General features: G+C 41.2%; 1 pseudogene; it reads right to left on the bottom strand.

The window, feature by feature from the left end:
* Nucleotides 1–15,020: 15,020 nt before the first annotated feature.
* Nucleotides 15,021–15,957, bottom strand: LOC113897533 (annotated as a pseudogene).

The following is a 15,957-nucleotide window of genomic DNA, read 5'->3' as shown; positions in this document are numbered from 1 at the left end:
AATGAGTAGCCATTCCCTTCGATCTTCCTGACCCAGGAATCAAACCTGGGTCTCCTGCATTGCAGGAGGATTCTTTACCATCTGAGCCACCAGGGAAGCCCATTGAAAATGATTGGCAAATTTTCCTTTGGGGATATTCCAGTTCCACAGTGCTTGAGATAACTGGAACTGTCTAGAGGGACCTGGGAATCCTTCATCAACACTGTCTGCTTTTAGAGGCTACATATCCACTCAAGACACTGCTCACTTTTGCCTTTTGGCATGAGAGAATGACTGGCAGGTCATTGGATGGCCTATTGTCTAAGTGGACTCGTTGGATGAGACCTTGATCACTAGGGACTTTGTAGGTAGCCAGGCAGCACTGCAGCTCTAGAGAGCTTCCTTTGCAACCTGCAAATGACAGTAATGTTATGAAAGATTTCTCCAAAGACAGACATTTTCAATTAGCCAAATTACTCTAACAGGGCGTAGCTCAGGAAGATTTAAGGCAGAGCTAGTTGCTGTGCCAGCCAAGAGGCCTGCTCTGCCAGTTGAAAGGCTAGCACATCCTCCCTGCCAGCTTGCAATGAAATGATTCTTGCAGTGACAGCAGATCTACTCTGCAGGTTTGATTTAGGGCCTTCAATTACCATACCTTTGTAATTATCATTGGGCCATGATGAATCCTGGGGAAAGCATGGGTCTAAAATGCAGGGATACAGGAGCTTAATCAGAATGCAGTGTGTAGAATGAATTTTTCTTCTTGATGCCTCACCTCTTTTCAACCAATTGTTCTTGGTTTGAGTAAAACTGTAACACAACTCTTTGCCAGTAATTGTGATTCATCTTCACTTTGCTAATCAAAATGTTGTTTCACAGGCTCTGATGGTGTTCAAAACACCGTATAGGAAGTATGCTATTGCTTTAAATTGGCTAGCATAGATCTAGTATTTTGCATGAAGTGGTGGGAAAAATTTTAAAGCCTCCTGTAGCTCATAAACCCTTTTATTCTGACATAGAACACTCACAAGGATTCTAAAAGACAAACATTATATTGCTGATATATATATACATGTATATATATATATTTAATTTTTCTGTTACTAAGATCAATGATATCTGGGCTAGTGATTCTATTTTCTTTCTACTTAGGGACCATATCTTATTTAGGAAACACGCATTTCAGAGGGTTTGCAAGTACTAGAGAAGTTGCTTGGTACTGATGGGCCATAACTTCAAATAGCAGTATTATGTTAAATATCCAACTTTGTCCAGTGACCTGTGTTTCACCTAGGGTGAAGCAGAATAGTATGAAGGAAGGAGAGTGGACTTAATTCCAGAAGATCACAGTGCAAATCTGAATTATTCTTATTTGTGAACAGGTGTGACCATGGATATATCTCTTCACCCTTCTAGGCCTCAGATCTTTTCTACAATGTGGTTACATTGGCATAGATCCTCTCCAGGACCTCTCCGTCTCTGATATCTATGATTCCATGAAAACAGGACTCCCTCTTCTTGACCATCAGCATTAAAGTACTTTGTATGCAATTTTTGGAAAACAGTTATTTATGATACTCAAGTTACTAATGTTTATAAATTCTCTTCTCCCAGGATTTCACCCCTGTCTTATATTATTGCAGATAATAGAAATTTGGGGAATTTGAAATCAGAGAAGGGTGTATCAGCATCATTCCGATGTTCACAGAGTCAGTGAAGAATGGAATCAATTCCTTTTTGGTTTGGGAATATTATAAACATTGAGACACCTAGTTCAATAGAATTCTTTGGCCACGTTGTATCTTTGTATTATTATATTGCATATAAGTCCTGACTTCCCAGTTAAATGATAAGTCCCTAAAGGTATAGAATATATTTTTGGCCTCTAAATATCCCTTTCACCTACCATCTAACAGGGCCCTGTAACTAATCACTGAGTAAGTTATACAATATAATTTTTAAAACCTTATGAAAAAATTGTATAGGCTAAAAATTTCCTAATTACTAAAAAAGTAAGCAGTTTTCCACAAAACTCAACAAAAAGGGTATATAGAAATGAATCATTGATCTTCTGTTGTAAACTGAAACTCATTCTGGTGTAATTAGTGGTTATTTGATTTCTAATTGACAGTACCCCCCATAAATCATATTGTATACAGCTAAGTAGTTGTTACTTCAAAAATAGCTTAGCTAGTATATGATCATATTTATTACAATTTGATATATTCTGAATTTATGTATTCAATTTAAAGTTTTAATGCACTGAAAGTGGGGACTACACAGCTACCTAGTATATTTATGTGTGGTTTCCCCTTCCCTCTAAAACTATAAATTGAGAACCAGAATATCTCAGTTTAGAAGGTAAGTGTCCAAATCTTATAGTCTTAGGGATACCTTCCTCTCTGAACTCTACAGCTACCACTCTGTCCTGTAGGTTTGGCCTTTTGTTACAGGGCTGTTATGCTATTTTAGTCTTTGGTATTTGTCCTACCTCCCCAGCCAGATTACAGATTTATTGAAAGCAAAGACCACGTATCTTACAATTCTGTATTCAAAGAGTTTAACAGAGTTTTACTTATCCGGAAAGTAATCAGTTAATATTTTCTGGAATCTTACAGGTAGGTCTATAGACACATTTCCCATTGCAAGTGTAAGTTTATTTATTGAACTCCCAATTCATGAAAAAGGAAAAGGAATAGGAACCATAGATCAAATTGCCAACAACTGCTACATCATAGAAAAAGCAAGGGAATTCCAAAATAAAATCTACTTCTGCTTCCTTGTCTGTGCAAAAGCCTTTGACTGTATGGATCACAAGAAACTGTGGAAAAGTCTTAAAATAATGGGAATACCAGACCACCATACCTGTCTCCTGAGAAACTTATATGCAGGACAAGAAGCAACAGTTAGAACCGGACATGGTACAAACACAGTGGTTCCAAATTGGGAAAGGAGTACATCAAGGCTGTATATTGCTACCCTGCTTATGTAACTTACATGCAGAGTACATCACACAAAATGCCAGTCTGGATGACTCATAAGATGGGATCAAGAATACTGAGAGAAATATCAACAACCTCAGATATGCAGAGGATATGTCTTTAAGGGTAGAAAGTGAAGAGGAACTAAAGAACCTAGTGATGAAGGTGAAAGAGAAGTGAAAAAGCTGGCTTAAAACTCAACATTCAAAAAACTAAGATCATGGCATCCGGTCCCATCACTTTATGGCAAATAGATGGGGACAAAGTGGAAACAGTGACAAATTTTATTATCTTGGTCTCCAAAATCACTGCAGATGGTGACTGTAGCCATGAAATTAAAAGACACTTGCTCCTTGGAAGAAAACCTATGACAAACCTAGATAGCATATTAAAAAGCAGAGACATCAGTTTGCCCACAAAGATCTGTGCAGTCAAAGCTATGGTTTCTCTAGTAGTCATGTATAGATGTGAGAGTTGGACCATAAAAAAAGGCTGAGAGCTGAAAAACTGATGCTTTTAAACTGTGGTGCTGGAGAAGACTCTTGAGAGTCCCTTGGACTGCAAGGAGATCAAACCAGTCAATCCCAATGGAAATCAACCCTGAATATTCACTGGACAGACTGATACTGAAGCTGAAACTCCAATACTTTGGCCACCTGATACAAAGAGCTGACTCACTGGCAAAGACCCTGATGCTGGGAAAGACTGAGGACAAAAGGAAAAGAGGGTGACAGAGGATGAGATGATTGGATGGCATCACTGACTCAACGGCACGAGTTTGAGCAGACTCTAGGAGATAATGACAGACAGGGAAGTCTGGTGTGTTACTGTCCATGGGGTTGCAGAGAGTTGGTTTTTGATCAAACAACAGCAATTTATGAAATAATCTTAATGCAGAAATAGCTGTTTTCCTTTTATAATAATTTAACTGCTCTAAAAATATTTAGGTCTTTTAGTTACTGTCATACAGTTTAGTCTGTGATCTTATGCAGATGTAGGATGTTCAAGATTTAAATTGCCTTTAGTTCATCTAAAATAAATTTATTGGATAACTGAATTTGTTCTTTATCAACATTTCAGTACACATTAAAATATGTTGGCTTTTTAATTATTGAAAAAAGATAGTATATTTTCTTAATAAAAATTTATGTGTTGCCTGACTCACGGGGGCAGAAATGTACTTATAATCCTTAAATTTATGTAATTAGCCTAGATTTTGAAGAATTCGGGGGCTTTGTTCAGGGGAACCTGTCCTAGAGCTCTGAAAGTATAGTAAATACAACATTTATAAAGGCTGTATAAAAAAAACACTGTGAAAAACTATATAAATTGGGATCCACAGAGTCCTTTTTAAGATTTAGGATAAGGACATAATTTCTCTCATTAAACTCCTTTGGTATGGATATGATAGTTCAATATTTCATAAATATTTAATGAATTATTTCCTACAACTTTTGAGTGTTTGGACAACTGAAGTTTTATTTGGAATATAAGTCTAACTGCTAGGGGAAATAGGTAATTATGAATGCTTGGCACTGTGTCTGGAAAAATAATTTCTAAGTTTTAGAGTGGTCAGGAAGGATGTTTAAGGGTATTCTTTATGGTATAAACTTGAGAGTGCCCAGCAAGAGTACTTCTACATTCTTAATTCTTAAAGTATTACTCTTATTAAAAACAATATCACTGACACAAATAGTGAAACTGACAGAAGTAAAATGTTGTAGAAATCATGCCAGGTGTCTTTACTTGTTTAAGCTACAACTCTGCCTCTGCAAAGCATTAACATCTTTTTGGTTTTTGTTTTGTACATTGGAATAAATTAAAGGTTAGATGCCTAAGAATTGAAGCAAATAAGTCCTGAAACTAAGTCTGATGCTAAATCTCTCATATTTCAGAAACCTGGGTTCTTAATTGCTTCACGTTGATTTCCTGTGCTGAGGAAAAGTAATTTTTCCTCTTATCTGCAGTATAGGTAGATCTTTGCATACTAGTTCTGGCACCATATCATACAGGAGCTTCCAATAACTGCCAGTCACATGGTGACAATTATGCTTGATTAAGCAGATCCAGTAAGTACTTGATCGACTTTTTCCCATAAATACTGACATTCTGCAGCCAAAGGGAAAAGAACACTTGCTATTATTCTAAGCACCTTGGCTATCTCCGCTTGTCCCTAACAATAATACCAGGCTCTGAGTTTCCTGAGAACAGTATTCCCAGATTCTTGCTTCAGCCTGATTCCACGGTGTCTATTTCAGAGTAATTTGAATTTCTGAGGTCTGTAAGTCTACCAGCAGACAGTGATGATTTATGAGGTTTGCGGGGATGTTTGGCAAAGGGTCATTGTTGTTATTGGTCATTCTATCCCTGATAATTCATTTTTTTTTTTAGAATCCTCTAAAAATATATAGGAAAGATGCTTTGAAAATTACATGTGCTAAGTTGCTTCACTAGTGTCTGATTCTTTGCAGCTGTAGGGACTGTAGCCCACCAGGCTCCTCTGTCCATAGGATTCTCCAGGAGAGAATACTGGAGTGGGTTGCCATGCTCTCCTCCAGGGGATCTTCCTGACCCAGGGATCTAACCCGAGTCTTTTGCATCTCCTGCATTGGCAAGTGAGTTCTTTACCACTAGTGCCACCTAAGAAGTCCTTTGAAAATTATAAATGTATGCTATTATGAGAATCTAAGCGACTTCACAACCCACTCCAGTATTCTTGCCTGGAAAATTCCATGGACAGAGGAGCCTGGTGGACTACAATTCATGAAGCCGCAAAGAGTCAGACACAACGGCACAGGGCAGGCAGGCAAACAACCTCAAAAGATAATACGAATAACACACTGACTTACAACCCACCGAAAAGATGACGTTAGCAATGGTTTTCAAAAGTTGTATCAGAATTTCTTAAAGGACTTGATACAGCTCTGGGTACTATGCTCCCTGCCTCAGAATATTATATTCTCAAACATAGAATATTAAGGGAATGCATGCATGCATGTGTAGTCAGTCATGTCCAACTCTGTGACCCCAGGGACTATAGTCTACCAGGTTCCTCTGTCCATGAAATTTCCCAGACAAGAGTACTGGAATGGGTCGCCATTTCCTACTCCGGGGGATCTTTCTGACTCTGGGATTGAACTCACACCTCTTGTGTTTCCTTTGTTAGCTAGCAGATGAATTCTTTACGACTGTGCCACCTGGGTATCCCCAGGGGAACATAAGTGGCTTAAGATAGTATTTTATGTGGCACTCTAGCACAGACCATGTCCATTTCTAACTGTTGCTTCCTGACCTGCATAGAGGTTTCTCAAGAGGCAGGTCAGGTGGTCTGGTATTCCCATCTCTTTCAGAATTTTCCACAGTTTATTGTGATCTACACAGTCAAAGGCTTTGGCATAGTCAATAAAGCAGAAAGAGATATTTTTCTGGAACTCTCTTGCTTTTTCCATGACCCAGCAGATGTTGGCAATTTGATCTCTGGTTTCTCTGCCTTTTCTAAATCCAGTTTGAACATCTGGAAGTTCACGGTTCATGTATTGCTGAAGCCTGGCTTAGAGAATTTTGAGCATTACTTTACTAGCATGTGAGATGAGTGCAATTGTGCAGTAGTTTGAGCATTCTTTGGCATTGTCTTTCTTTGGGATTGGAATGAAAACTGACCTATTTCAGTCCTGTGGCCACTGCTGAGTTTTCCAAATTTGCTGGCATATTGAGTGCAGCACTTTCACAGCATCATCTTTCAGGATTTGGAATAGCTCAACTGGAATTCCATCACCTCCACTAGCTTTGTTTGTAGTGATGCTTTCTAAGGCCCACTTGACTTCACATTCCAGGATGTCTGGCTCTAGGTGAGTGATCACACCATCGTGATTATCTTGGTCGTGAAGATCTTTTTTGTACAGTTCTTCTGTGTATTCTTGCCACCTCTTCTTAATATCTTCTGCTTCTGTTAGATCCATACCATTTCTGTCCTTTATCGAGCTCATCTTTTGACGAAAGTGAAAGAGTAGAGTGAAAAAGTTGGCTTAAAGCTGAACATTCAGAATACTGAGATCATGGCATCTGGTCCCATCACTTCATGGGAAATAGATGGGGAAACAGTGGAAACAGTGTCAGACTTTATATTTTTGGGCACTGTAATCACTGCAGATGGTGACTGCAGCCATGAAATCAAAAGACACTTACTCCTTGGAAGGAAAGTTATGACTACCCTAGACAGCATATTGAAAAGCAGAGACATTACTTTGCCAACAAAGGTCCGTCTAGTCAAGGCTATGGTTTTTCCAGTGGTCATGTATGGATGTGAGAGTTGGACTGTGAGGAAACCTGAGCGCTGAAAAATTGATGCTTTTGAACTGTGGTGTTGGAGAAGACTCTTGGAGAGTCCCTTGGACTGCAAGGAGATCCAACCAGTCCATTCTAAAGGAGATCAGCCCTGGGTGTTCTTTGGAAGGAATGATGCTGAAGCTGAAACTGCAGTACCTTGGCCACCTCATGCGAAGAGTTGACTCATTGGAAAAGACTCTGATGCTGGGAGGGATTGGTGGCAAGAGGAGAAGGGGACGACAGAGGATGAGATGGCTGGATGCCATCACTGACTCAATGGACATGAATTTGAGTGAACTCCGGGAGTTGGTGATGAATAGGAAGGCCTGGTGTGCTGCGATTCATGGGTTCGCAAAGAGTCGGACACAACTGAGCGACTGAACTGAACTGAACACAGACCAAAGCAGCATTCCTCAATGGCTCTCTCCAAGTATAACTCAGTGGTTCAGACTTTTCCTGTAGTCTCCACAATTCAGAGTTAATTGCTTTCAGGTATATAGCTAAAGCGGAGAAGGCAATGGCACCCCACTCCAGTACTCCTGCCTGGAAAATCCCACGGACGGAGGAGCCTGGTAGGCTGCCGTCCATGGGGTCACTAAGAGTCAGACACGACTGAGCGACTTCACTTTCACTTTTCACTTTCATGCATTGGAGAAGGAAATGGCAACCCACTCCAGTGTTCTTGCCTGGAGAATCCCAGGGGCGGGGGAGCCTGGTGGGCTGCCGTCTATGGGGTCACACAGAGTCGGACACGACTGAAGCGACTTAGCAGCAGCAGCAGCAGCATATAGCTAAAGGGGTAGGGAAGCACAGAAAGAGTGTGGAAAACCTAATGAGGGGAGAAGATGAAGCCCAAAGAAGATCTTATGGTGCAAGCCCTAATTTTACTCAGAACTGGTCACATGGACTGAATTGAATGCAAGAAGGCTCATGATATGCCTAAGAGCCTAATAGGCACAGTTTGGTGAACACATGGCCTTTTCTCTGCCTTATGGATTATATGAGTAAGGCTGGATAGAACAGATAAAAGCAAAATCAAGTAAGCATGAAAACTTTGGTCATAATAGAATTTTAATGGATGCCCAACAATGCCTTCATAGTTAATATAGGCTGGTGCAAAGACTATTTGATCATAATGTGACTTTTGGGCAGGTCATTTTCATTTTCATCACCTGTAGTATGGTCCTTGGGAGAATGCAAACAGAGACTATTGACAAGGAATACCTGAAACCAGGGCTGGCTTTATGGGCATGTAACCTGTATTGTTGCATAGAACTCTGTTTTTACAAAGGCCCCACATTCAGATTAATCCTCTGCTATTGCTTCCCTGGTGGCTCAGATGGTAAAGTGTCTGTCTGCAATGCGGGAGACCCGGGTTCAATCCCTGGGTTGGGAAGTTCTGCTGGAGAAGGAAATGGCAGCCCACTCCAGTATTCTTGCCTGGAAAATCCCATGGACTGTGGAGCTTGGTAGACTACTGTCCATGGGGTCGCAAAGAATCGGACACAACTGAGTGATTGTACTACTGTACTACATTGCTGTCTTAAACTTCTCAGTAATTTCGAACAAGGGGCCTTGCATTTTCGTTTTGCACTGGGCCAATATTCTAAGCACTCTGGCCATCTCCCATTATGTAGCTAGTCCTACTTGAAATTCATGTCTAATCAGAGATTAGAACTAGGTTCAATGATAAAATGAAGATACAATCTTTATGATGAAGTTAATGCTAATCGACCTTTTAAAGAAGACAAGTTACAATGGCAAAGCTTTGTGTATGTGTGTGTGTGTGTGTGTGTATGCATGCACACATACACTAGCACATGTGAAAACGTGCATAGGCAGGATGTATTTTCTCTTAGGACAAAGTTTATTGGGAGCAATTTGTTTTAATTGATATTCATTGAGCATCATTCCATTGTTTATTGTTAGCTACTCATGTGAAGAGTTGGTTGATGTCTATAGCACAAACATTTGTTTCAGATAAATGGGCGTTTCAGTTGGGTAAGTTTTAATTAAGCAACCTTTATTGGACAAGAAGTTGTTTTTGAAACTATGAGAAAATTACTCTAGTTTGCTAATTCTGTTTTCCAGAAACTAAAAATATTGAATCTTATCTACTACAACACTGAATATGATTTTGACTACAAATGACCCAAGTATTTGGCATCAAAATAAGGAATAAGAAACTTTTCCAATGTAATGTGTTAAATATTTTTCTACTGCATCTACCTAGACACCATTTAACTGTTCTCAAGCATATCGAGCCATTTGATTCTGAAATGAATTACTTATTTTTAAACCCTACTTCCACACCACTTACCTATATTGCTATTCTAGCATATCACTTTTCATAGGTATTTATTTATTTACACATTTGCCAAAAGAGAACACTGAACTCTTAACTCTTTCAGAATAGAAGCTGTTGCCATTCATCTTGCTATTTATTCCCAGAGCTGAGTAGAGTTTCCAGAACTCTACTAGAGTTTCCAGAATCTAGAACATGTTTAGTAAATATTTAATGAATAAACTAAGAAATAAATCCGGAGAAGGCAATGGCACCCACTCCAGTACTCTTGCCTGGAAAATCCCATGAATGGAGGAGCCCGGAAGGCTGCAGTCCATGGGGTCGCTCAGGGTCGGACACGACAGAGCGACTTCACTTTCACTTTTCACTTTCATGCATTGGAGAAGGAAATGGCAACCCACTCCAGTGTTCTTGCCTGGAGAATCCCAGTGGCGGGGGAGCCTGGTGGGCTGCCGTCTATGGGGTCGCACAGAGTCAGACACGACTGAAGTGACTTAGCAGTAGCAGCAAGAAATAAATCATTATAAAAAATGTCATTTTTCTTTCAGCAAAATAAATATTTCCAAGGCTTAAAGGAAACTTCTGTTCTTAATAAAACCAAAATCAGGATATTTTTGATTTGTGAGAACATTTAATCTTACGTTATGCTCTTAAGTCCATAGCAGTTATGTTCCACATTGGGATGAAAGAAAGCATATTCTTAAAAAGTGAGATCCTAAATCATCTTAAGGGTAAAAATAGCAAATACTTAACTGTCATATTCAGGGGCTTTCCAGGTGTCTCAGTGGTAAAGAATCTGCCTGCGAATGCAGGAGATGCAGGAGACTTGTGTTTAATCCCTTAATCAGGAGGATCCCCAGAGGAGGAAATGGCAATCCACTCTAGTATTCTTGCCTGGACAATCCGGTGAACAGAGCACCCTGGCAGGTTACAGTCCATGACCTTGCAAAGAGTTGGACATGACTTAGTGAATGAGCATGAATGTCATATTCAGAAGTTAATTATTTTATTGAAGGAGATTTTTGTCCTATTTAAAAGAAATGGTTTGCTTGAATACATTCACACAACACATGTGTAAGTAAAGAATAATATATATATGTATATATAGTTTTCAAAGGATTTATATGTTGGTATACTTTGGTATTAAACTTGCTGCTAATAATATAGTTTTTCCCATGGTCTACTAGTAATGACCATGGATAGTGTCAGTATCCTTTTGTTTAAGACTAAACCTGGTTTATTTACTGTATTAGTTTACTGTGACTATAACACAAAATCCATAACTTAAAACAACAGAAATTTCTTTTCTCCTAGTTCTCAAGGGCAAAAGCCCAGGACAATATCACTGAACCAAAATCAAGGCATATCTGCAGGGTCACACTTCATTTGGAGGGTCTAAAGGAAAATCCTTTCCTTGCCTCTTCCAGCTTCTGATAGCTTCTGACATTCCTTGGCTTGTGGACACATCCAGCCATCAAAGCCAGCATCCTCAAATCCGTTCTGTGTCTTCACATTGCCTTCTCTTTGTGTGTCATATCTCCTTCCTCTCTTTTACAAGGACACTTGTGATTGCATTTAGGGCTCGCTCAGATCATCCAGGATAATCTCCCTGTCTTGAGATCCTTAACTTAATCACATTTGCAAAGACCCTTTCCCTAAATAGGGATTCCCTGGTGGCTCAGAGGTAAAGCCTCTGCCTGTAAGAGACCCGGGTTTGATCCCTGAGTCAGGAAGATCCCCTGGAGAAGGAAATGGCAACCCACTCCAGTACTCTTGCCTGGAAAATGCAATGGGCTACAATCCATGGGGTCGCAAAGGGTTGGACACGACTGAGCAACTTCATTTTTTCACTTTTCCCCAAATAAGGCAACACTTTTGAGTTTCTATGGATTAGGATCTTCTGTCTTTGGAGGCAGTTATTCAGCCTGCTACATTTGCTCTGTTTACTCTTGTATTAATGACTATGTAGTGCAATGCTGGCTGATGTAAAATGGTGTACTTTTCTCTATGCTCACTGACACAGGAATGAGGATGCTGTATAGAGAATTATAAACTAAATAACACTTTAAGGAAAAATGCTGCCTAAAGAAGTAGGCTTTGGCAAGTAGAGCTCAGAGAGGGAGCTCATAACTTCATGATAATACCTCACATAAATTAAAGTAATGTTAATTGTCTCCCCCACAGCAAGGCCATTAAGCAGTTTATTGCTCCTACCTTTAGAATTTATTCTGGTATTTCTTGTGGTCCTACCTTTTCAATGGTATTTTACTTTTTACCCAGAAGGGATATAAACACTTCCTTGACAGTCCTTTCTGGTATATTTCATCTCTAAGTATAACAAGAGGAGGAAATAAATGACCAAATAGGTGCTGATAAGCTCTGCAGCAATCAAAGATAAAAGGCTCCAGAAAGACATCAGGATGTGGAGTTTCATTTTGAAACACAGTTCCTAACAACTGGAGAGAATAAGTGTGTCTACATTCCCTAGTTATGAACAGCTAAACTGTCAGTGACCTTGTCACTAACCAGGGAGGAATTTTCTATTTCATTTTCCCTCTGTGTTGAGGTAGGACCCTCAGCACCAGGAAAAAGGAGGTTGTATTCCTTCACCACATTTTATTCATCTCCTACTATGTGTCAGATATTATGTATGAAGCCCTGGCTCATACAACTCCCTTCTTTCTGTTGATAGCTTTCCACCTAATTTTCACGTCTTCAGAACTTAGCCAGATTCTATGCTTGGACATTTGCAATTGGACCAAGGTCACAAAAGGACAGCTTAGTTGGAAAGGGGGAAAAGGGAGAAAAAAAAATGCTAAGAAGTTACATAAATGTCCTCTAGCACATTCCCTGTTCTGAGGGCTAATGTACTGTAGCAATTCATCAGTCATTCTAATAGTCTTTTAACTTCTGTCTGAAAGCCTACTAAATGCTAACATCTTAAATGTTTAATATTCTAAAACATATTTTCATTAATCATGCAAATTATCTAGGCATCTATATTTTACTATAACTCTCTTCGGAGATTGCAGCCTAAGGCTTTGTGTATGAGAGACCCACATTGGTGAATGATACTGTAGATGAAATATAACATACAGAATTTTAGAAATGAAAAGTTGCTAGTAAAGTTTCAGTAGCTATATGTTGTCACAGTTATTAAAAAAAAAACCAAAATGATATTAATGTCATGTACTTCTGATTAAGTAGCAAGCAACTAAAATATGCACTGCTGCTGCTGCCAAGTCATGTCAGTCGTGTCCGACTCTGTGCGACCCCATAGACAGAAGCCCACCAGGCTCCCCCGTCCCTGGGATTCTCCAGGCAAGAACACTGGAGTGGGTTGCCATTTCCTTCTCCAATGCATGAAAGTGAAAAATGAAAGTGAAGTCGCTCAGTCGTGTCCGACTCTTAGCGACCTCATGGACTGTAGCCCACCAGGCTCCTCCATCCATGGGATTTCCAAGGCAAGAGTACTGGAGTGGGGTGCCATTGCCTTCTCTAAAAATATGCACTAGCTTCATTCTATTCTATTACTTAGTTGGTGGATGGGTATTAATGGGGTAGAGGTTTTTTTTTTTTTTTTGGTGAAGTTGTCGGTCATGTCTGACTCTTTGTGATCCCATAGACTGTAGCTTACCAGGTTCCTCCATCCATGGAATTTTCCAGGCAAGAGTACTGGAGTGGGTTGCCATTTCCTTCTCCAGGGGATCTCCCTGACCCAGGGATCAAACCCAGGTCTCCCACATTGCAGGCAGGTGCTTTACCATCTGAGCCACCAGAGTAGATGGTATATTGTCCTAATAGAAATGACCCTATGTTTCCTCACAAAATGGACTGTGGACTCCGTTGTTATAAAAGGATAGAATATGAGTCCCTTGCAGTTAGGTTGGCCTGAACAGCACCATGAAAGCTTCCCTGTATATACTGCCAGTCACCCCAATACCAAGGATTCTTAGTTGCTTGGGAAAAGGAGAAATATAGTGGTGGGCCCCCTGAAACAGATGAATGAGGAATTGAAAGAATAAAGGCCATGAGTTTTGGTAGTGTTAGTGGAAATGCTTTACCTTGAAACTATTTGATTTCAGCAGGGATGGAGGTGGGTAGTGAAATAGAAATGACCTGTGACCATGGAAATGTAGAGCCACGGAGGAGGGCTCACTGGACTCAAGAACATGACCTAAGTAACTGGAACTGAGAGCGATGGTAGTGGAGTGCACTTGCCCACCTCCCAAGAGGAAACAGATGGCACAGTGGCATTAGGACAATTCAAAAAAGTCTTCTTTATAAAGGGACTAATTACAAACGCGTGGGCAGAGTGGAGAGTAGGGGAACCATTTGTGGCCATGCAGGTAGTGAAAGCTAACAGCTGTTGTTAAATACAGGCCTTAGGAGATGAGAGAAAGGAGCAACTACCAGAATTTGAAGGAAAGGGAGTCATTATAAAAAGTCACCTCTGAGGGTTTATTGACCTTTGATTAAGGGAGACGGCCAGCACAAGGTGATCTCATGCAGAGAAAAAACACCCTGACTTCCCTCCTTTCTCTCCCTTCAGTCTTCCTGATGGGACTTTCCATTCATTGAACCAAACAGGAACCTGAAAAGACAAATTAAGAATGTGGTCCCCACAGATTAGCTTCCCTGAGTGGATACCAGGGCTTCACATACGGAGAGTGGGGGTGATACAGGGAGTCAGAAACAGTATGAATACCACTTGTTTAGTTATGTGACCAAAACCATAACCTCTCTTTGAATGCTTTTCTTATGTTTCTTTTCCTAAAGCATTCCTTGTATGGTTAGTTTCTTTCACAGTATCACCTGATACTACATATCTTAACAAAATTTCTAGTAGCAGTGCTGCTTCCCCAGTACATAAGCATGAACTACCTTAGCCTCTGAGTAATCAGCTATTTTAAGGAAACACATAGCTACTTGCCATCCAGACAGTTCTGAACTTTGTTCTGAACGTTCCTATACCGTTTGGTATGACAGTGTGCGTCTAAATATCTGTTGTCTGTACCACTAAAGGAACTCCAAGGTCTTCACTTTTTTACATTGTTGGCCTTCTCTATTTTTCTTTTTTTTTCAGAAGTATGGAAGGGCTTTATGGGGCTACTCTGAGCCCCTCACAGTGTTCCAGGAACCTACTGGTTTTGCCGTTGCCTTTGCTCTTTGGATATTTGGGAGGGAAGGCAGGAAGACCATCCTTCCTGGGAGAGAGAAGGCCCTTCTTGGGGACTGAGACAAGGTGTGGGAAAAGTAAAAAATTCAATGGGAGCAGAGTCTGGTGGGGCCTGGAAGTGGCCAGGGCTTCCTCTGGGAGAATGGAGGTCATGGAGTGTTGGCTTCATGAGAGAGAAGGTGGCAGTAAGAGGGCCTAGAGTCAGGAAGAGCAGATAGGTGGCACTTTGGGCGCTGAAGGTGCGCACCACTCAGGACATAAGGGCCATGACCAGCTGTGGCCAGAGAGTGTGCTTGTGGATGTAGAGAAGGCTGATCTGATGAGAGTAGCCCAGCCAGTCCAGGGACCCAGCAGCCCTGTGGCCAGTGCAAGGCAAGCTAGCTTCTGGCCATGTCCCAGGTGTACCCGCCATACCTGGGCATGGCAGGGAGAGTTCAGGGTTCAGGGAGAGTTCAGAGTTCCCAGGTTCAGGGAGACAATGGGCTGACTGTCAAAGTGTACCCACTTGGGCTGTTTACACCACTTAGAGACTAGGTTGATGGACCAAGAAAGATCCAGGCCCAGTGTAAAGAGAGTCAATAGACATGGCTGGCAGCCAGTGAGGGCACCGGTAGGAGCTTAGCTTCCATGCTATGGGCACGCAGGGGGCATCAACCCAAGACAGCACCAGTTATTAGGCCAGTCAAGCCCTGGTGAGGGAAATATGCTAAGAGGAAGACCTAGGACAAGCCAATTGCCAGCAGGATGGTCAATAAGCCAAGCTAGGTATCACCCTCACCCAATGACTGTGGATCCAAGTGGCCACCTGGGAAGAGATAGCCATCGTTATGGGCCAGAGGGCTGTTCCCACAGAAACAGTGTGGGAAGGGCTGCCAGGACCAGTTTCATAAGAAGAGGGGAACAGGTGAATCTGGGCTGGAGTCTAGCTCAGACTCATCGACCCACCAAAAGGGCCTGTCTCAGAAAGAAACCACTTGAAGAGGAGGTTGAGCCACTTGGTGAAGAGGCTGATCCATACCACCATGATGCCCACCTGGTGAGAGGAATAGTAGGCCGTGGGATGGAGAACAGAAAGAGGCTCTTGGAGTGTCCCAGAAAGGTGATCCAGAGCCACACGTTCTCCAATCAGGGCAGCTGGTTCGCAGCACCTCAACTATCATGATCCCTGTGCCTGGCATGGACTCCAT

This window comes from Bos indicus x Bos taurus, chromosome 1 (genome assembly GCF_003369695.1).
Source record: "Bos indicus x Bos taurus breed Angus x Brahman F1 hybrid chromosome 1, Bos_hybrid_MaternalHap_v2.0, whole genome shotgun sequence".
Classification (NCBI taxonomy): Eukaryota; Metazoa; Chordata; class Mammalia; order Artiodactyla; family Bovidae; genus Bos; species Bos indicus x Bos taurus.
This window is presented reverse-complemented; position numbering and strand designations above follow the sequence as displayed.